Source organism: Macaca thibetana, chromosome 2 (assembly GCF_024542745.1).
Source record: "Macaca thibetana thibetana isolate TM-01 chromosome 2, ASM2454274v1, whole genome shotgun sequence".
Lineage (NCBI taxonomy): Eukaryota > Metazoa > Chordata > Mammalia > Primates > Cercopithecidae > Macaca > Macaca thibetana.
In genome coordinates this window covers 91,170,844-91,191,414 of record NC_065579.1, presented here as the reverse complement: position 1 = coordinate 91,191,414, position 20,571 = coordinate 91,170,844, and the positions used below count along the sequence as shown (strand labels likewise).

The 20,571-nt window shown below is 40.0% G+C and overlaps 1 protein-coding gene, 1 non-coding gene and 2 pseudogenes across 25 annotated transcripts in view; 2 read left to right on the top strand and 2 right to left on the bottom strand.

The window, feature by feature from the left end:
- LRRFIP2 (LRR binding FLII interacting protein 2) overlaps positions 1 to 20,571 on the top strand; it is a 129,197-nt gene that overhangs the window by 28,651 nt on the left and 79,975 nt on the right. The gene's annotated exons all lie outside the window — the stretch shown is intronic.
- LOC126947737 (NEDD8-conjugating enzyme UBE2F-like) lies at positions 5,213 to 10,687 on the top strand (annotated as a pseudogene). The gene is made up of 2 exons (XR_007723186.1): positions 5,213 to 5,237; positions 9,166 to 10,687. The product of XR_007723186.1 is annotated as an NEDD8-conjugating enzyme UBE2F-like (transcript).
- On the bottom strand, positions 12,749 to 12,852 carry LOC126949451 (U6 spliceosomal RNA). Its single transcript, XR_007723749.1, has one exon. It is a non-coding gene; the product is annotated as a U6 spliceosomal RNA (small nuclear RNA).
- Positions 18,396 to 19,455, bottom strand: LOC126948489 (ubiquitin-conjugating enzyme E2 D3-like; annotated as a pseudogene).

Below are 20,571 nucleotides of genomic sequence, written 5' to 3'. Positions count from 1 at the left end.
TTTGACACATTACACACTCTTTTGATCCAGCTCATTGTTACGATTTTCCTTTTGGAAGCTACTCAGTTAGCTTTTGAATTAGAAGTCAAATGCTGTAGGAGGCTATTTGAAGCAAAGGAAAGTTACTACCTAAAACCTGATAAGAAATCGTGATATTACTATAACAAAAATATATTAAAAATCAGTGAGAGCGTTTGGATTGATTCCATGTCTTTGCTGTTGTGAATAGTGCTCCAGTGAACATACATGTGCAGGTATTTTTATAATAGAATGATTTATATTCCTTCAGGTAATGGGATTGCTGGGTCAAATGGTATTTCTGGTTCTAGGTCTTTGAGGAATCACCACACTGTCTTCTACAATGGTTGAACTAATTTACATTCTCACCAACAGTGTAGAAGCATTCCTATTTCTCCACAGCCTTGTCAGCATCTGTTGTTTCTTGACTTTTTAATAATCGCCATTCTGACTGGTGTGAGTGGTTTCTCATTGTGGTTTTGATTTGCATTTCTCTAATGATCAGTGATGTTGAGCTTTTTTTCATGTTTGTTGGCTGCATACATGACTTCTTTTGAGAAGTATCTGTTCATGTCCTTTGCCCACTTTTTAATGGTTTTTTTTTTTTTTTTTTTTCTTGTAAATTTGTTTAAGTTCCTTGCAGATTCTGGATATTAGATCTTTGTCAAATGGATAGATTGCAAAAACTTTCTCCCATTTTGTAGTTTGTCTGTTCACTCTGATGGTAGTTTCTTTTGCCTTACAGAAGCTCTTTAGTTCATTAGATCCCATTTGTCAATTCTTGCTTTTGTTGCAATTGCTATTGATCATGAAATTTTTGCCTATGCTAATGTCCTTAATGGCATTGCCTAGATTTTCTTGTAGGGTTTTTATAGTTTTGGGTTACATTTGAGTTACATCAACTCTCAAATGCCCATCAATGATAGACTGGATAAAGAAAATGTGGTACATACACTCCATGGAATATTGTGCAGCCATAAAAAGGAACTGTATCATATCCTTTGCAGGGACATGGATGGAACTGGAAGCCATTATCCTCAGCAGACTAACACAGGAACAGAAAACCAAACACCACATATTCTCACTTATAAGTGGGAGCTGAACAGTGAGAACACATGGACACAGGAAGGGGAATAACACACACTGGGGCCTGTGGAGAGGGAGCACAGTGGGGTGAGGGAGAGCATCAGGATAAATAGCTAATGCATATGAGGCTTAATACCTGGGTGATGGGTTGATAGGTACAGCAAACCATCATGACACATGTTTACCTATGTAACAAACCTGCAGGTCCTGCACATGTATCCCAGAACTTAAAATAAAAATCAAAGAGATATTTTTCAGTTAAAAGATACTTAAAAATGAAAAAGTAGATACGACTTTACAGCGAGTGATCTTAACTATTTGCACAAATGAAGCATTTTGGAAGCAACATAATTGTAGTTGAAAATTGAAACTACCCAGAATGTTTCCTTTCAAAATTGGCAGGATTTACCCTGATTTCTATAAGGGAGGAAAATGCCACCACCTTCTAGTGTCCTTTTGTGTTGTCACTAAGTATTTGAACTTTTTTTTTTTTTTTAATGTGATGCTTTCTTTAAAAAATTGTAGGCTGGGCGCGGTGGCTCAAGCCTGTAATCCTAGCACTTTGGGAGGCCGAGACGGGCGGATCACGAGGTCAGGAGATCGAGACCATCCTGGCTAACACGGTGAAACCCCGTCTCTACTAAAAATACAAGAAAATTAGCCGGGCGAGGTGGCAGGCGCCTGTAGTCCCAGCTACTCGGGAGGCTGAGGCAGGAGAATGGCGTGAACCCCGGGGGGCGGAGCTTGCAGTGAGCCGAGATCGCGCCACTGCACTCCAGCCTGGGGCACAGAGCAAGACTCCGTCTCAAAAAAAAAAAAAAAAAAAAAAAAAAAAAAAAATTGTATAGGATTCTAACATCCAGCACTTGTTGAGTGCTTACTATGTGGCAAACACTATTCTAAGCATTTTACATGCATTAATTCATTTAATCCTTATAAAATTCTGCAAAAAATTCTGCAATCAGTTTTTTTATCTGCATTTTGCAGATGCGGAAACCATTGCACAGAAAAATTAAGTAACTTCCCCAAGGTTACATAGCTAGGAAATAGTAGAGCTTGGATTCAGACCCTGAAGCTTGGCTCCAGAGTCTGTGCATTTAACCTTTTACTATGCCAGATTGTTTCTCAGTCCTCTCTAATTCCACCATTAATAGCTTGTTTTTTGTTTTTCAGTAATTGTTTGTGACTTTGAACGCAGTTTCACATCTTGATTCTCTCAAAAGTCTTGAGCTAAGTAGGATAGATATTATTATTAGCCATGTTTACAGCTGAGGAAACAGATGATGTTCAGATAACTGTCTAAAATGTATCAGAAGCAAGGCTAAAAATTCAGCCATTTGAGTCATTGTTCATGTTCCAGGAGAGGTAGGTTTTGGAGACTTACAAGTGTGACTTTGAATTCTGGCTATACTAGTTGCTGGTTGAATAATTTTGTTAAAACTTCTCTAGACTTCAGTTTCCTCGTCTGTGAAATGGCAGTAATATTATTTTCCTGTCTCACAGAGTTGTGATGGTTAGAGAAGATAAGGCACATTAACGTTTAGAACAGTGTTAGGCTTGCAGTAGGCTATTTGTTGCTTATTAAAAAACAGAAATTGGGCTGGGCGTGGCGGGTCACGCCTGTAATCCCAGCACTTTGGGAGGCTGAGGCGGGTGGATCACGAGGTCTGGAGTTCAAGACTTGCCTGGTCAACATGGTGAAACCCCATCTCTACTAAAAATACAAAAATTAGCTGGGTGTGGTGGTGGGCGCCTGCTACTCGGGAGCCTGAGGCAGAGAATTGCTTGAACCAAGGAAGCGGAGATTGCAGTGAGCTGAGATTGCACCACTGCATTCCAGCCTGGGCAACAGAGCGAGACTCCGTCTCAAAACAAAAAACAGAAAAGCAGAAATTGAAAATGATAATAGAAGACTGGTAGAAAGGTAAAATGGACTCTTTTTGTAAAATAAACTTATTACGATAGGTTTTCTAAAACATGACCGATCATCAGAGTCTCCCGGGGAGCTTTATCAGTGTACAGATTCCCAAGCTATACCTCATACTTAGTAAATCTGAATCTATGGGGGTTGAGCCCAGAAATCTGTATTGATTGGTTGATTGAAGGAGATGAGGTCTTGCTATGTTGTCTAGGCGGGACTTGAACTCCTGGGCTCAAGTGATCCTCCTGCCTCAGCCTCCTGAGTAGCTGGGGCTACAGGTTCGCACCACTACACCCAGGCAGAAATTTGTAGTTAACTACACACATACACACACACACACACTCTCTCTCTCTCTCTCTCTCTCTCTCTCCCCGCCCCCCCAACTCCTTCCTATGAGATTCTGATGGCCAGCCAAGTTTGGGGACCATGAACCCAAATATACAGATGATCCTATCCTGAATGGTCACTTTTTAATACTTCCAGGTTATTATCCTTCCTTTATGTGATTATTTTGTTATGAAATAACTGAGTTTTATAGTTATTCTATTAGAATGTATACCATAATAATAAAAATTACTACTATAAAAGGATATAAAAAACCAATAATTCTAGTTTTTATTTATGTCTTCAGAGCTCTGAACATGCATATGGCAACTTTAGTAACAAGATAAAAAGGCTCAAGTTTAACTTGAAACCTGGAAAAGGACCAGTTTTCATTGTTAAGATTCAGGACTTTATTTGCATGATGAGTGTCTAATATGTGATACAATACTTTTAAAACTTTAGAGGAAATATGTTTAGCTGTTTTTTGTTTTGTTTTGTTTTGTTTTGTTGTTTTTGAGATGGAGTTTTGCTCTTCTTGCCCAGGCTGGAGTGCAATGGTGTGATCTTTTTTTTTTTTTTTGAGACGGAGTCTTGCTCTGTCGCCCAGGCTGGGGTACAGTGGCCGGATCTCAGCTCACTGCAAGCTCCGCCTCCCGGGTTTACGCCATTCTCCTGCCTCAGCCTCCCGAGTAGCTGGGACTACAGGCGCCTGCCACCTCGCCCAGCTAGTTTTTTGTATTTTTTAGTAGAGATGGGGTTTCACCGTGTTAGCTAGGATGGTCTCGATCTCCTGACCTCGTGATCCGCCCACCTCAGCCTTCCAAAGTGCTGGGATTACAGGCATGAGCCACTGTGCCCAGCCCAGAATGCTTTTTCATCTTGAAAAACCTGAGTGCATTTTTATGTTTAATTTTATTATTGTTATTTTTTTGAGACAGGGTCTCTGTCGCCCAGACTGGAGTGCAGTGGCATGATCTTGGCTCACTGCAACCTCCGCCTCCTGGGTTCAAGTGATTCTCCTGCCTCAGCCTCCTGTGTAGCTGGGACTACATGTGAGCACCACCATGCCCGGCTAATTTTTTACTTTTAGTAGAGGTAGGATTTCGGCGTGTTGGCCAGGCTGGTCTCAAACTCCTGACCTCAAGTGATCTGCCTGCCTCCACCTCCCAGAGTGCTGGAATTAGAGGCATGAGCCACCGCGCCCGGCCTCTGAGTGTGGTGGGTTTTTTTTTTTTTTTAAACGGAATGTCATTCTGTTGCCCAGGCTGGAGTGCAGTGATGCCATCTCTGCTCACTGCAATCTCTGCCTCCTGAGTTCAAGTGATTCTCCTGCCTCAGCCTCCCGAATAGCTTGGATTACAGGCATGTGCCACCATGCACAACTCATTTTTGTATTTTTAGTAGACACAGGGTTCCACCATGTTGTTCAGGCTGGTCTCGAACTCCTGAACTCAAGTGATCACCTGCCTTGGCCTCCTCTAAGTGCATTTTTAAAAGATATTGAAATGTTTGAAGACTATTCTGTGAAGGCAGGAATGTGAGTAGATTTATAAGTCCTGTCTGTCTGTAATAGGCATGTTGCTGTTTAGCTCTGGGAGCTCAGGCTATTATAGCTGTAGGAAGAACTCAAAAGAGCAAATGTCGGAAGGGATCATTTTCCCTAGGGTTTCAGAAGACCAATCTGAATGCTTACCTTTTGTGTGTGTTTGGCTTTGATATTTTCATGGGCTTGTGAAAAATGCCATTTCAGAGTTGACTTTCAATGAAATTGTCTGAAAGCACATACCTGGTGTATCAAATTGGGGACCCTTAGTTACCTAGCCTCTCAAAAGGAGAATGATGAGGGTAGAGTGAAAGCTAGTTATGCTGCCTTACCATAGTCAGTTTGGTGAGTGTTAATGGTGAGTTTCCTTTTGAGAAGAAATTGAAGCCTCTTGAAGGGTTTGCAAAGTCTTTTTAAGGCATCACGGAAGCCTGGAGTATTATTGCTTTTCTTGTTTTAGAGCTGAAATTACGAAGAAAACACATTTTATGCATACTTCTTCAAGTGAAAGTCACAAGAATGTTCTTTTTTTTTTTTTTGAGAGAGAGAGTCTCACTCTGTCGCCCAGGCTGGAGTGCAGTGGCGCCATCTCGGCTCACTGCAACCTCCGTCTCCCAGGTTCAAGTGATTCTTGTGCCTCATCTTCCCGAGTAGCTGGGATTACAGGCGTGTGCCACCACACCCAACTAATTTTTGTAGTTTTAGTAGAGACAGGGTTTCACCATGTTGGCCTGGCTGGTCTTGAACTTCTGACCTCAGGTGATCGCCGGCATCGGCCTACAGGCATGAGCCACCATGCCCAGCCACAAAAATGTTGCTGATTTTTGTCCCTGATGATCTGAGATTTTTTTTCTGGGTCTAAAATTCTGTGATTTCTTCCAAAGTCCAGAACCCAAAGAAAATTGATGTTCTTATGCATAGTTCTCTTAAATCTAGAGAATGAATGTCAGACATAGAAACTGATTATCTTTTCTAGATTAGAGGATAGGATCCTGAAGAGGAAGTCATAAGTGACTTCCCCAAGGTTACATAGGTAAGAAATAGCAGAGCTTGGATTCAAACTCGTGAAGGTTGGCTCCAGAGTCTGTACATTTAATCTCTTACTATGATTAATAATTATGTAATAATTATTATTTTTAATAGAGACAGGGTCTTGCTATGTTGCCCAGGCTGGTCTCGAACTCCTGAGCTCATTCAGGAAAAGATCATAAGAATTGGAGTCTAGTAAAGAGTATCCAGAGATTTTTGTGTTGAGCAGAATTTACACATAAACATAACTGGTTTAACTGAGTGTGGTGACATGTGCCTGTAGTCCCAGGTACTCAGCAGGCTGAGGTAGGAGGATTGCCTGAGCCCAGGAGTTCAAGGCTTCAGTGAGCTGTGATCCTGCCACTGCACTCCTGCTTGGGCAACAGAGTGAGACCCCCACCTCTAAAAATAAAAAATATGGCGTGTAAATTTACTTGTAAGAGGTAAGAAAGGAAGCTCCATGGCTGTTTCACATTTGTGTCTGCTAGAACATTTGGATTTTTTTTTTTTTTTTGAAGTGGAGTCTTGCTCTGTCACCCAGGTTAGAGTGCAGTAGCGTGATCTCAGCTCAGTGCAGCCTCTTCCTCTCAGATTCAAGTGATTCTCCTGCCTCAGTCTCCCGAAAAGCTGGGATCACAGGTGCGCGCCACCACACCCAGCTAATTTTTGTATTTTTGGTAGAGATGGGGTTTCACCATGTTGGCCAGGCTGTTCTTGAACTCCTGACCTTAGGTGATCCCCCCACCTTGGCCTCCCAAAGTGCTGGAATTACAGGCGTGAGCCACTGCACCCAGCCTGGATTTCTTTTTTTAAAGTGTGCAGTTCAGTGATATTATCCCATGTGTTTGGTTTGGATTATTCTGTGTAAATTGGATTTGTCTGAAAAGAAACTCCACAGGAGGCAGAATTACTCTTATTTACTCTTATTTACTCTTATTTAAAATACTCATGTTTTCAGTGGTGGTACACAAAAATTCATAGAAGATTATGAAATGACCGGGTGCAGTGGTGCATACCTGTTAGTCCCAGCTACTTGGGAGGCTGAGGTGTGACGATTGCTTGAGCGCAAGAGTTCGAGACTAGCCTCAGCAACATAGCAAGACCCTGTCTCTTAAAAAAGAAAGAATATTATGAAATATGAGTTTTTTTTAAATTATAAAATGTGAATGTTTTTCTGTCCATTTCTACCCGGTTAAAAAATAATTATCCTCCTTTGTGCCTATTGTTTTTATTAGACAGATTCTTTGAAAGAGCAAATCTAAGTTGTGGTTTTAGTCATTTAGGATTCCTTCAGGTGGTGTTAGTGCATGAATTCAGCCAATTCTATTTGTTTATTTGTTACTATTATTAATAATAACAATAGAGACAGAGTCTTGCTGTGTTGCCCAGGCTGGTCTCAAACTCCTGAGCTCAAAAGATCCTTCTGCCTTGGCTTCCCAAAGTGCTGGGATTACAGGCCCTCAGCCAGTTTTCTTTGAGTGCAGACTCAGTGTTTTCTCCATTTACACACTGGAACTAAGGCAAAAGAGGAGGGTAAGGGATGTGATTGGGGTTACACTTTGCTTGTACTTTTTCCCTACTTCTAGAGCCTGGTCCTGTACACTTTTTGTGATAGCCAGTGTTACTCTCAGCATCTCACTGTCCCTTGATGGAATTCCTCTTACTGGAATTCAGGGAGGATTATTGAGCCTTAAAACTTAGTTTTGTCTTAGTGTGACTGAAAAGTATTGGTATAACTTTCCTTGTCATAATCTTTGCCATTCCTGGGACTTATAGGGATTTGGAGAAAAATATTCAGATAGCACAATATCATTAACCTAAATTTGAAGACATTACTAGCAACACCTTTTCTTCCCCCATCACAAGTATTTTTGTTAGTCCCCAAATTAGTATTTTTGGTTAAATATGTCATTGCAGATCCAAAGTTTTACTTTTTATATACTGTTTATTGGGTTGTATAAAGTCGTCTCTCATTCCAAAAGAATATTTTTGCTGTCAAAAAGTCTCTGAGTAAATGGAAGATATAGTTGTTTGACATCAGAAAAAGATGAGTTATAATTTCTATAGTTTACCACATGTTGGTGTTCAAGCTCAGAAAAATTTAAATATTTGTCCTCAACTACCAAAAACTTAAAGTGGTTAAACATAATCATGTTGTAAGATTTAATTACAAATTTTTGTACTAAAGGGAAGTTGCTAGGAAATAGAGCAATAATTTTTGTTAATTTGGAAACCATGGCAACACAGTAAATATTATGTCTCTTAATTTGTCTTTCAGTGTTTTTTTGGCATGAGTGTCATGGAAGAGTAAACAAAATTAAACACAGTGAACTCTGAGTCTTTGCTACCTGAGTTAGTCATTTTCTTTGAATGTTTTACTTTCTCAAATTTTATATTTCAAATTTCTTGAAATTAAAGCATAGTCTTTAAAGGCCTAAATTGTACATAATCTCTCTTTTGTCCATGCCATTTGCATAGGTTTTATATTATGGATGTATGTGCGGCTGGCAATTTCAGACCTTGTTGGCTCAGTTTGGTGCATTTCTGTCAAATTATGAGTTGTAAATTTGCCTCCTGTAAAATAGCAGTTTTAGCACCATCAACACTGTGATACAAAAGTTTTAAAGCTAGAGGATTTTCTTCTTTTAAAGTCATTTGAGTGTGTTTTCATGTACTACTGTAGTATTTTGTTTTGTTTTGTTTTGTTTTTGACATGAGGTCTTGCTAGGTTGCCCAAGCCAGACTCGAATTCCTAGGCTCAAGTGATTCTCCCACATTGCCTCCTGAGTAGCTGGGATTACAGGCACCACTACCATGCCTGGCTTGTTTTTGAAAAACATTAAGATTTTGGCAATAATATAAGTATCCATGAGTCCAGCACCCAGCATTATCAAATGTTAACATGTTGTCACAGTTGTTTCAGATCTTTTCTTTAAAATGTTAGGAAGAAAGGAAGGGAGAAAGAGATATAAACCAAGTTTAAGGTCCTTTGTTTCGTTCCCCAGGCCTATCCCCCTCCTTCCTTCTATTAAGGATTCAGTGTGATAAAATAAAAATGTGTCCTTCCTGTTCATGTTTTAAAAGTTCTAATGACTTCTGGTCCTGCCACCTGGAGCCAATGTAGCTATGAGGGGCTGTGTCTTGCCACCACTGCCCAGGCCAGGCATGGTGTTGGGTGTCAGGCCTGCCTCACATGTCTTGGGGTGCCCAGGGTAAAGGCAGGAGTAATGCTGACACCTGTAAGCAAACGATGACAGTCTCAAAGGGTCTGGGATGTCAGCCATAGCATCTGGCCCCACTCAGAGGGTTCTGTGAGAGACAAGTTGATTGTTAAAGAGGTTGCAGAGCTTGAGCTTATTTACCTTGTATATGTCAAGTGTATTTCCTGATCTAAAAAGCTTCATTGCTTTCTGCTGACTGTAACCCCAGACAAGGGTTACTACCAGGGTGGAAAATTTCAGCTTGAAACTGGACTTCCTGATGCTTGTAACATGGTGCCTTCCAAAGTCAAATGCCTGACCAGGATCTGGTACCCCAACATCACAGAGATGGGGGAAATACATCTAAAGTTTACTGAGGACATTCGATTGACAGCACTGGCTGGGCTCCCACGAGAACATTGAAGGATGTTGTTTGGAGATTAAATTATTTGTTTACTAATCTTCTGAATTTTGATGATCCACTGAATGTTGAAGCTGCAGAACATCATTTGTGGGACAAGGAGGACTTCTTGAATAAAGTAGATGACTACATCAAGTGTTAATGCCAGATGATAAAAGGAGAAGATTGCAGGCCCGTGGATTGTGTGTTATAGTTTGTCTCTAGCGTGAAAAAGCAGCAAAAGGCAGCGCCTCCTCTCCCCTGTCCCCTGACTCTCCCTCTCAGTCCCCCTGCATTGTCCCAGTCCTGTGACCATGTTGTCCTGAAGAAGACCATCCTCATGACTGCCCATTGTAGATGGAGAATTCAACATAAAGACAGCAAGAAAACGTATTTGGGTTTCTAAAGAATTATCTGCTTACCTTATGTTTTAGGCTGTTCTTTCATTGCTAATAGACAAGACTGAGTAATTTATTAAAAAAAGAGGTTTAATTGGCTTATCGTTCTGCAGGCTGTGCAAGCATGGCACTGGCATTTACTTGGCTTCTGGGGAGGCCTCAGGGAGCTTTTACTTATGGTGGAAGGTGAAGCAGGAGCAGGCATGTCATGTGGTGAGAGCAGAAATGAGAGCGCAAGGGGGACAGCCAGATCTCATGAGAACTTAACTGTTGTGTGGACACACCACGCTGTGAGGGATCCACTCCCATGACCCAAATACCTCCCACCAGGCCTTACCTCCAAAACTGGGGATTACATCTCAACATGATATTTGGAAGAGACATCTAAACTATATCGTCTTAACATGTTTACTTTTTTGAACTCATATTGTTTAGGCTGTTGGTGATATTCTTGAGAAGTTGTAATGGACCCAGAATTGAGGCTGGAGCTTTCTTATTCTTTTCCCAGACAAAATTGGTTTTCTGCTGAAGTGATGCTCATGATGTGTTCAGTGTAACTTGCAGATTGGAATAAGAAGCCTGCTGCAAATTGTGATTGGATGCAAATGCCCTTAGTGTCCTCTGTGCATGTTGGCCCTATCTAGATGTCGTGAAGTTTCCCAGAATGCATAAAGTCTTTCACTGTAGACATTTTTATTGAAATGCATATTTTATTTAATTTAAGTATATTTTGGACCAATTAAATTAATTTTTTACAATGTAATGCTTCTTTTTTTTGTATTCTCATTTTGTATTTTGTATTTTCATTGTATAGGGCAAAGATGTTGGGTTGGCCGAGGGTGGTGGCTCACACTTGTAATCCTAGCACTTTGGGAGGCCGAGGTGGTGGGCAGATTGTGTGAGCCCAGGAGTTGAGACCAGCTGGGGCAATATGGTGAAACCCTGTCTCTACAAAAAATACAAACATTAGCCAGGCATGGTGACATGTGCCTGTAGTTCCAGCTACTCAGGAGGCTGAGGTGGGAGGATTACCTGAGCCCAGGGAGATCGAGGCTGTGATGAGCTATGATCATGCCCTGGGCAACAGAGTGAGACCCTGTCTCCAAAAAAAAAAAAAAAAAAAAAAAAGAAAAATGTTGGGTCAACCACCTATTGAAGAGAAATACAAAGAAACTATGAAAGACATTATTCGTTTTGTCCAAATGCAACAAGAATATGGCTCTGAAAAGTCATCTCTTGCTTTCAAGTCCACATGTGGCAAGGACATTTTGGAGCTCTTTGAAACTAGATCTGGATGATAAAAATAAAAACAAACAGAAAGGCAGGAAGCCCATTCTCACATGCCGCTCAGAGGAAACTGGCTGGCGCTGGGACCTGCTGGGGTTGGTGTTCCTGCAGTGGTCATATGATCATGAGCCAGTAGCTACTTCTTAGAGTGCCAGACCCTGGCTGTCCTGAGGGACAGGAGAGATACCTCAGGAATCAGCCCAAACAATGTCTGATGCTACTGAGACTGTACCTGTGACCACCTTCTTATTTGCTTTGACTCCGCGCCCTGCCTGGGGTGAGCCTCTTAGGTCTTGGAGGACCAGGATTCAGCAGCAGCATGTGCCATACTTGGCCAGGTTAACACACATTGGAGGAAGAGCCCAGAAAAAAGACAGGTGGATTTATTCCAGTTTTTAAACATTTGAACTAATGAAATCAAATGAGAAATAAATGTTTGTCTGGTTTCAAAAAAACATTTTAATATGTATCACCATAAACCTTGTTTATAGGGTTTTTGTATATTGCCTTCTAAGAGCTCTATAGACACAGGGGTGTAAAGCAGGTAGCACTATGGTGGAAAACTGCCAGAATAGTAAGTAGTTCAGTATAACTGGAGAGGGGCTAGGGAATGGGAGGAGGTGATGTTAGAGAGGAAATAGGGACCAATCATGAAAAGATTTGTGTGCTGAGGAATTTACTTTTGATTTTCAAAGCTGTGGGGAGCCATTAAAGGGTAAATCCTTTTTCAGATTTGAATTACAGTATAATTGCTTTAGCCACCCAGTGGAGAGTGAGTGGTGGAAGGTAGAAGGCAGAAAACAGTTAGGAAGCTGTTATAGTTTTTGATTTATTTTTTGAAGCAGGGTCTCGCTCTGTTGCCCAGGCTATAGTGCAGTGGTACAATCTTAGCTCACTGCAACCTCCGCTTCCTGGGTTCTGGGACTACAGGCATGCACCACGACAACCAGCTAATTTTTGTGTTTTTTGTAGAGATGGGGTTTTGCTTTGTTGCCCAGGCTGGTCATGAAGCTGTTGTAGTTATCTTAGTGAAAGATGATGAGAACATGAAATAAGACAGTGACAATGGGAATACAGAGGAAGGTCTGGATGGAAGAAATAGTAAAGAGAATCTTGATGGGAGCAAAGTAGTTGAGACTTAGCAACTGAATATGGAGGGAGAATAGAAAAGAGGAAGGACCCTTATGATGAGTCTTTGTGTCATATTTTGGGTAATGGGGTAGTTGATGGGAAATATAAAAAAGAAGAGGAAGGTTAAGGGAACGATTATAAATTAAATTAGGGTTGTATTGAGTCTGAGGTTCTAGTGGGAGAGCCTCAATTTTTTTTTTTGGATACGGAGTGTCACTCTGTCGCCCAGGTTAGAGCACTGTGGCAAGATCTTGCGCTACCATGCCTGGCTAATTTTTGTTTTTAGTAGAGATGGGGTTTTACATGTTGCCCAGGCTGGCCTTGAACTCCTGAGCTCAAGTGATCTGCCCACCTCTCAAAGTGCCAGGACTACAGGCATGAGCCACTGTGTCCGGCCTGAATAAAAAAATAAATAAATAAAGATGCTTTACAAATTTGTATGTCACCCTTGCACAGAGGCCATACTAATCTCTGTAGCTTTCTAATGTTAGTATATGTGCTGCCATAGTGAACACAGCCTCAATTTTTAATAGCCAGTTGGATCAGGATTGTGGGAGAAAATTCTAGCTTGGGCATAGAGATTTACAGACTAACAGTATGACCCAGAAGAGAACATAGAATGAAATGAGCAAGAGCTGAAGCTTGAAAGCTTTGGTTATATTAACATTTAGGATGCTAGCTTATGAAGGATTCTGAAGGAGAGAGAGGAGAGAATAAAGAGGAAAACCAGGAGACACTAGTATTGGAGAAAGCTGAGATGAGAGTTTTAAGAAAGAATGTGTGTTTAGTGATAGCAGAAGTTCAGAAAAGACAGATGAGATAAGAATAGAAAAATTCTATTGGGTTTGGTAGTTAGAGGTCATTAGTGACTTTTGTGATGAGCAATTTCAATAAGGCGATGTGAGCAGAAGCCAGATTGCAGTCATTTGAAGAGAGTGAGAAGTGAGAAGGGAGGTGTGAGAAAGCTTAGCTGTAAAGAGAAGATAGGGTAGAATTGGACCAGGGTGAGTTTTTTTGTTTGCCTTTTAAAGATCAGAGAGACTTTGAACCTAGTTATGATGAAGAGAGTGAACCAATAGAAGTAGAGAGCAAAGACCCAGAAGAGAGATCAGATGATTGGGACAAAGTCCAGGGAAGGACATTATAAAATGGAGGGCGTGTATGGGTGTGAGTGTGTGTGATGGGGCTTGGGAGGGTTTGACTTTCAACAACAGAAGAGACAGCTCTTCCAGTAGAACCACAGGGAAAGTAAGAAAGAAGGGAAGACTGGGAAGTCTGTTAGTGGCTTTGGAGGGTGTGGAGGGAATGCCTTCTTCAGACCTTAAAATGCCTTCTGTCATGAAAACATTGGCACAGGAGGGGAAATACTAAAAGTATCAGAACTGAAATAATGAAAGAAGTGCTGAACTGATAAGGTCTTGCAGAGAAACTTTTTCCATTGATAAATCAGATCATTTACATTATATATCTTGGAAATACCTTCCTGTTTTTGTTGTTGTTTTTTAAATAGGCTACACATTGATTGGTACCCATTTTGTTTTTAAAAACCTTGTATGGTTCATTGTGCAGTAGTCTCTTCTTCATGTGATTTTGCTTTCTGAGGCTTCAGTTACTTACGTTTGACCATAGTTTGAAAATATTAAATAGAAAATTTCAGAAATAGTTTGTTTATTTTTGTTTAAATTGTGCACTGTTCTGAGTAACATGATGAAATCTCGTATCATCCTGTACAGGACATGAATCATCTCTTTGTCTAGTGTATGTACACAGTGTATGCTACCTGCTAGATAGTCTCACGGGAGCCGGCTCTGTTATCAGGTTGACTGTCATGGTATCACATTGTTTGTGTTTGAGTAACCTTTAGTTTATTTAATAATGACCCCAAAGAGGAAGAGTGATTCTGGCAATTTGGATATGCCAAAGAGAAGCCATAAAATTCTTCCTTTAAGTGAAAAGATGGAAGTTCTCAACTTAGTAAGGAAAAAAAATTGTGTGCTGAGGTTGCTAAGGTCTATGGTAAGAACGCATCTTCTATTCATGAAATAGTGAAGAAAGAAAAGAAAAATCTATGCTAGTTTTCCTACTACATCTCAAACCGCAGAAGTTATAGCCAGTGTGTGTGATAAGTATATTATGATGGAAAAGACTAGATTTCTGAGTGGAAGACATGAACAGAAACATGTTCTGATTGATGTCAGTGGGATAGGGTTTGGTACCATTTGCAGTTTCAGGCATCTATGTGGGGGCTTGGAACTTACCTCCCTTGGATAGGGGGGAACTACTACTTAGAGTACATACATCCTGAAGAAATACACTTATTTGTGGTTCATTAGATACAGTACTTAAATATACATACCCTTCTCCTCCTCCCAGATAGTAGTCTCAAGTGAAATTCAATTTATGGATTATATTTTAGGGAAACAGCACTGCCTAGCCCATTGAGTAGATTCCTCCTACTTGTAGACCCATTGGATGGATGGAAAATTTAGAATATGATTGATTGGCCTCACAGGAGTCTCTGATTTGGAATGCCACCATGAGCCACAACAAGTTAATTTTAGCCTGTTCCCCTCTGTTTATTTAACTGAAGCAGTAACAAAATCCACATTTAAATATCAGAAAGTTTAAGAGTGCTTTGGGTATTGGGCATCACAGAATATAACTAATCACATTTTACTTTGAGACATTTTTACCTCACTTGTTCCTTGTTTCAGGTAAATTAATTCCACAATGGAATAGTAAGGATGGGGATAGAGTTGAGATGGAGAAACTTGTTAGAATTAGAAAACTTTTTTTTTTTTTTTTTTTTTTTTTTTTTTTTTTTTTTGAGACAGAGTCTTGCTCTGTCGCCCGGGCTGGAGTGCAGTGGCCGCATCTCAGCTCACTGCAAGCTCCGCCTCCCGGGTTCACGCCATTCTCCTGCCTCAGCCTCCCGAGTAGCTGGGACTACAGGCGCCCACCACCGCGCCCGGCTAATTTTTTGTATTTTTTAGTAGAGACGGGGTTTCACCGTGTTAACCAGGATGGTCTCGATCTCCTGACCTCATGATCCGCCCGTCTCGGCCTCCCAAAGTGCTGGGATTACAGGCTTGAGCCACCGCGCCCGGCCTAGAAAACTTGATGTATTGTAAGTGAAAGTACTAGGAGCCTGTTTGGAAGTGGAGGGAGTCTGTTGGAGTAGGTGGAGAGGATGGATTCAAGGGATGTTGTAAAGGAAGATTTGTTAAGGAAATAGGAGGTCCTCAGACCTTGGGTTTGAACAAGAGTGGCAAGATTCCATTTCTGGAGACTGGAAAATAAGGAAGCAAAGCCCGTTGGCTGGGGGAAGATGAGATTGATTTTATTCACTCTGGTTTTGGTGCTGACAAGACAGATGTTAGAAATGTAAGTTTTTATTTTGGTAGAGAAGTCAGAGCTTGAGATGCTAGATTTGAGTCATTCTCATTGGCTGGTAGTTGAAACTGTGGAGTAAAAAATGAGAGTAAAGGCTGTGTACAGTAAAAGGAGATATCTACATTTGGTTAGTAGATACCGTGTATAGTAAAAGGAGAAGATTGTCTACATATCTAGTTCTCTATTCAGAGAACTAGAATAGTATTATTTCATAGAAAAGAGATAATCCGTGCTAAGTTGAAAATCCTAGGATAATTATCCAAAGTAAGCTTTTATGATTTGTCTAAGGATATGCAATTATACTTGGACTATAAATATGTAAGTTGGAGGCAATGCGGTTAAGAGTGTGAACTGAAGTAAGATTCTTAGGATGTAGATCTTAGCTCCAATATTTGCTTGTTGGGGGAAGGCAAGTTACTTAACCCTTCTGTACTTCAAGGGGTTATTTTGTGGAATAAAAGAAAATAAGGCCAGGTATGGTGACTCACACCTGTAGTCCCACCACTTTGGGAGGCCGAGGCAGGCAGATTGCTTGAGTCCAGGAGTTCAAGACCAGCCTGGGCAACACGGTAAAACCTTGTCTCTACAAAAACAAAACCAAAAATTGTTTGGGTGTCGTGGTGCATGCCTATAGGTTCAGCTACTCAGGAGGCTGAGATGGGAAGATCACTTGAGCCTGGGAGGTCAAGGCTGCAGTGAGCCGAGATCACGCCACTGCACTCTAGCTTGGGTGCCAGAGTGAGAGCCTGTCCCTGCCCCCCGCCCCCAACCCCGCAAAAAAAGAAAGAAAATAAGGATTTATCCTTGCTAAGTAAGTGGTCAAACCATGGTAGATATATTATCTGGATAGTTTGGGTTTTCTATTGTGAGGTGGTTATTCAGATAATTTAGTTTAATTTTATAAATATCAAGAGCAAAGGTAAGATTTAGTACAGTTGTAATTGGATCCTGATGTATTATTTAATCATTATTTCCCAAACTGTGTTTCTTGGAGCATGACCCTTGAAGTATCATTTAGGGTTTATTTAGTAATGTGGTCAAGTCTGAGAAATACTATATATTCTGTCCTCTTCTTTGAAATTCATAAAGCATATTATTAAGGACTGTGATTTTAAAAAAAGTTTAACTTAGCATTTTCCAAACTTGTTATTAATAGGTTATAAACTCCCCTTTATCCCATTTTATATATTAAATTTTATATATTAGAATTTTATGTATTTTAGTATTTATTTAGCTGAGGCATTTTTGATGCATTCAGTCTCATCTATTTAAAAAATTTAAATTGAGATATAATTCACATGCCATCAAAACCATTCACCATTTAAAAATATTGTTTTTTAAAATATATTTACAAAGATGCACAACTATCACCTACCTAATTACATAATATTTCATCAGCGCAAAAAGAAACCTCATACCACTTAGCAGTCACTCCTCATCTTCCCCTTCCCCAACCCCTGGCAACCAGTAATCTACTTTCTGTCTTTATGTTTTTGCCTATTCTGGACATTTCATACACAAAGAATCATGCAATATGTGACCTTTTGTGTCTGGCCTCTTTGTCTTCGCAAAATGTTTTCAAGGTTCATTCATGTTGTACCCTGTTTCAGTGCTCCATTTCTTTTTAAGGCTGAATAATATTCCATTGTATGGATAATCTCGCTTGTTTGTTCCTTCATCAGTTGATGGATATTTGGGTTATTTCTACTTTTCGACTATTATGAATAATGCTGCTATGAACATTCATTTACAGGTTTTTGTGTGGATATATGTTCCCATTTCTCTTAGGTACATATTTAGAGGTGGATGGATGGTATCACTGTATTTAACTTTTGAGGAACTGCCTCAGCAATTTACAAAGCAATTGTGCCATTTTACATTTACCCCTGTAATATATGAGCATTCTGATTTCTCCTATATGAGCATTCTGATTTCTCCACATGCTTGCCAATTTTGGTTATTTTTAGTTGAAAAACATTTTTTGTTATAGCCATCCTAGTGGATATCGAGTATCTCAATATGGTTTTAATTTACATTTCTTTAATGACTAATGATGTTGAGCATCTTTTTATGTACTTATTGGTCATTTTTACATCTTCTTTGGAGAAATGTCTATTTAAATCCTTTGCTCATTTTAAAATTATTTGTGTTTTTATTGTATCTCATCTACTTTTCTCAAATTCCAAAAGAACATAATACAAAATTCTGCTGGTAGAGGAAGTATCTAATGTAGAAATACATAAGCCATAGTACATGTTTAGTTCTCTTTTCCTGGAAGTTCTGTTTTTTTTTTTTTTTTTTTTTTTTAGACTGAGTCTTGCTCTGTCCAGGCTGGAGTGCAGTGGCATAATCTCGGCTCACTGCAGCCTCCACTCCTGGGTCAAGTGATTATCCTGCCTCAGCCTCGCAAGTAGCTGGGATTACAGGCTCATACCACCATGCCCAGCTAATTTGTGTATTTTTAGTAGAGACGGGGTTTCACCATGTTGTCCAGGCTGGTCTTGAACTCCTGACCTAGTGATCAACCCGCCTAGGCCTCAAGTGTAATCCCAAAGTGCTGGGATTACAGGTTTGAGCCACCGCGCACAGAGCCTTTTTTTTTTTAAAACAGTAATTTAAAGTTTATTCCAGTTATAATGCAGATTATTCTGACTTTAAGGTAGCATCATATGGCATTCTTCTGAGTCCATTCCTGAGATACTCTATTGTACTTTTATGTCTGTCCATTTTATGGATCCATGCACTCTCTGGCACTAGGGGGTCATCTGGATTTGGATCACATAGCAGTGAACAAATAGATAAAATAACTTTAGAAATAATTTTAAAGCAGGCAACCACTGTGATCTTAGAATATCAAGACAAATGCTGCCATTGCTGTTAATATTTGGATGATAAATCCTTGTTGTACATGCAACCTTAGGTGGTTTGAAGGGGTAGTCTGTAGGAAAATGAATTGTCAAAAAGAATACACTGCTTTGATATGGGCTGTCATTAGGTCCCATAATTGTGGCTTGCCAATGGTTTCATTGGCAAGTATCTGCAGTATCATCCCCAACTGAACCTGCAGAACATTGTGCTGGAGGATCATGGGCCAAAGCACTAAGTTCCTTATTAATCTGTCTTAGTGCCATGGTATGTGCTTGTCTTCTGGCTCCTCACTCTTGGTATGTGCTTAAAGATCTGGACAAAACTCTTGGTTACGCCGGAGGTGGGACAGCGTTGTCTCGTCTCACACCGGCTCTGCCAGACACAAGCTGTTGGTATTGTGGAGACGACTCTCACGACAACTTCGTGTCTGGCTAACTGTAGCTGTAGCTCTGCAATGACTGAAGAGCAGTTTTTTGTGCTCTTCCTGATGGAGTTCCACCCCCAAATCCACAAATTCTTGTGAGCTGCAGTGAGGTACTGGCTCGAACTGGGACAGGCCACCGTCAGGCCGAGAAGTTCTTTCTTAGTGCCCTTTATATGATTCCTAATTATTCATTGAGTGATAAAGTGAATATTCTACAAATTTAAAAGTTCTGTGAGTTTAAATACAACCTAATGCATTTCTTCTGGGAGTGATCAAAGCCCATGATTTTCACTTTTTTTTTTTTTTTTTTTTTTAAACGGAGTCTTGCTCTGCTGCCCAGGCTGGAATGCAGTGGTGCCATCTCGGCTCACTGCAACCTTTGTCTCCCAGGTTCAAGTGATTCTTCTGCCTCAGCCTCCCGAGTAGCTGGGACTACAGGCACGCGCCACCATGCCTGGCTAATTTTTGTATTTTTAGTAGAGATGGGGTTTCACCGTATTGGCCAGGCTGGTCTTGAACTCCTGACCTTGTGATCCGCCCGCCACGGCCTCCCAAAGTGCTGGGATTACAGGCGTGAGCCACCATGCCCGGCCTCGATTTTCGCTGTCATTTTATGTTTCCATTTGACTCAAGCATGTAGTGAGAAATGAATGTAATTGTATCTAAATTTTTTTTTTGTGTTATCATTTTTACTATAGGAAGAATAAATTTCTATAAATATGCAATAGGATATATCCTTTATAATCAATCTTAATATGCCTCGTATTTGGAAGCGTAATAATCAGAATCACTTTTAGAAACCTGGTCCTATGACCTACCTGACTTCAGGTAACTTCTGAACCTGAATTTTCAGTTTCTGAATTTCTATATTAACTTTATTATAACAGTTGGGGTCATATCAGCCTAAAGACTCTAAAAGTATTTAAATAATTTAGGCTTCTGAATACTTCTAATTTATATCTTATTCTGACTTTTAAATTAGCCAACCTATTTTGGTAAAATATATGTAACATGAAATTTATCATGGTAACTATATTGAAGTATATAGTTTAGTGGCATTACATTCATTTGCATTGTCATGCAACCATCACCACTATCCTTAAGAACTCTGTCATCATCCAGTACTGGAACTTTGTACTCATTAAATAGTAAGTCCCATTTCCCCCTACGCTCAGTCCGTGGCAACCACTATTCTGCTTTCTGTCTGTATGAATATGACTACTTTAGGTTTCTCATTAAGTGGAAGTATACAATATTTGTCCCTTTGTGTCTGTCTTATTTCATTTAGTATAATGTCTTCAAGATTCATCCATGTAGCATGTATCAAAATTTTCTTTTTAAGGCTGAATAATCCAAAGTATGTATATGCCATAATTTGTCTATCCATTCATCCATTGATAGATATTTGGGTTGTTTCTACATTTTGACTATTGTGAATAATGCTGCTATGAACACTGGTATATAAATATATGTTGTCTCTGCTTTCCAGTTTTTTTGTATATATATCCATAAGTGGAATTATTGGATCAAATGGTAATTCTGTGTTTTA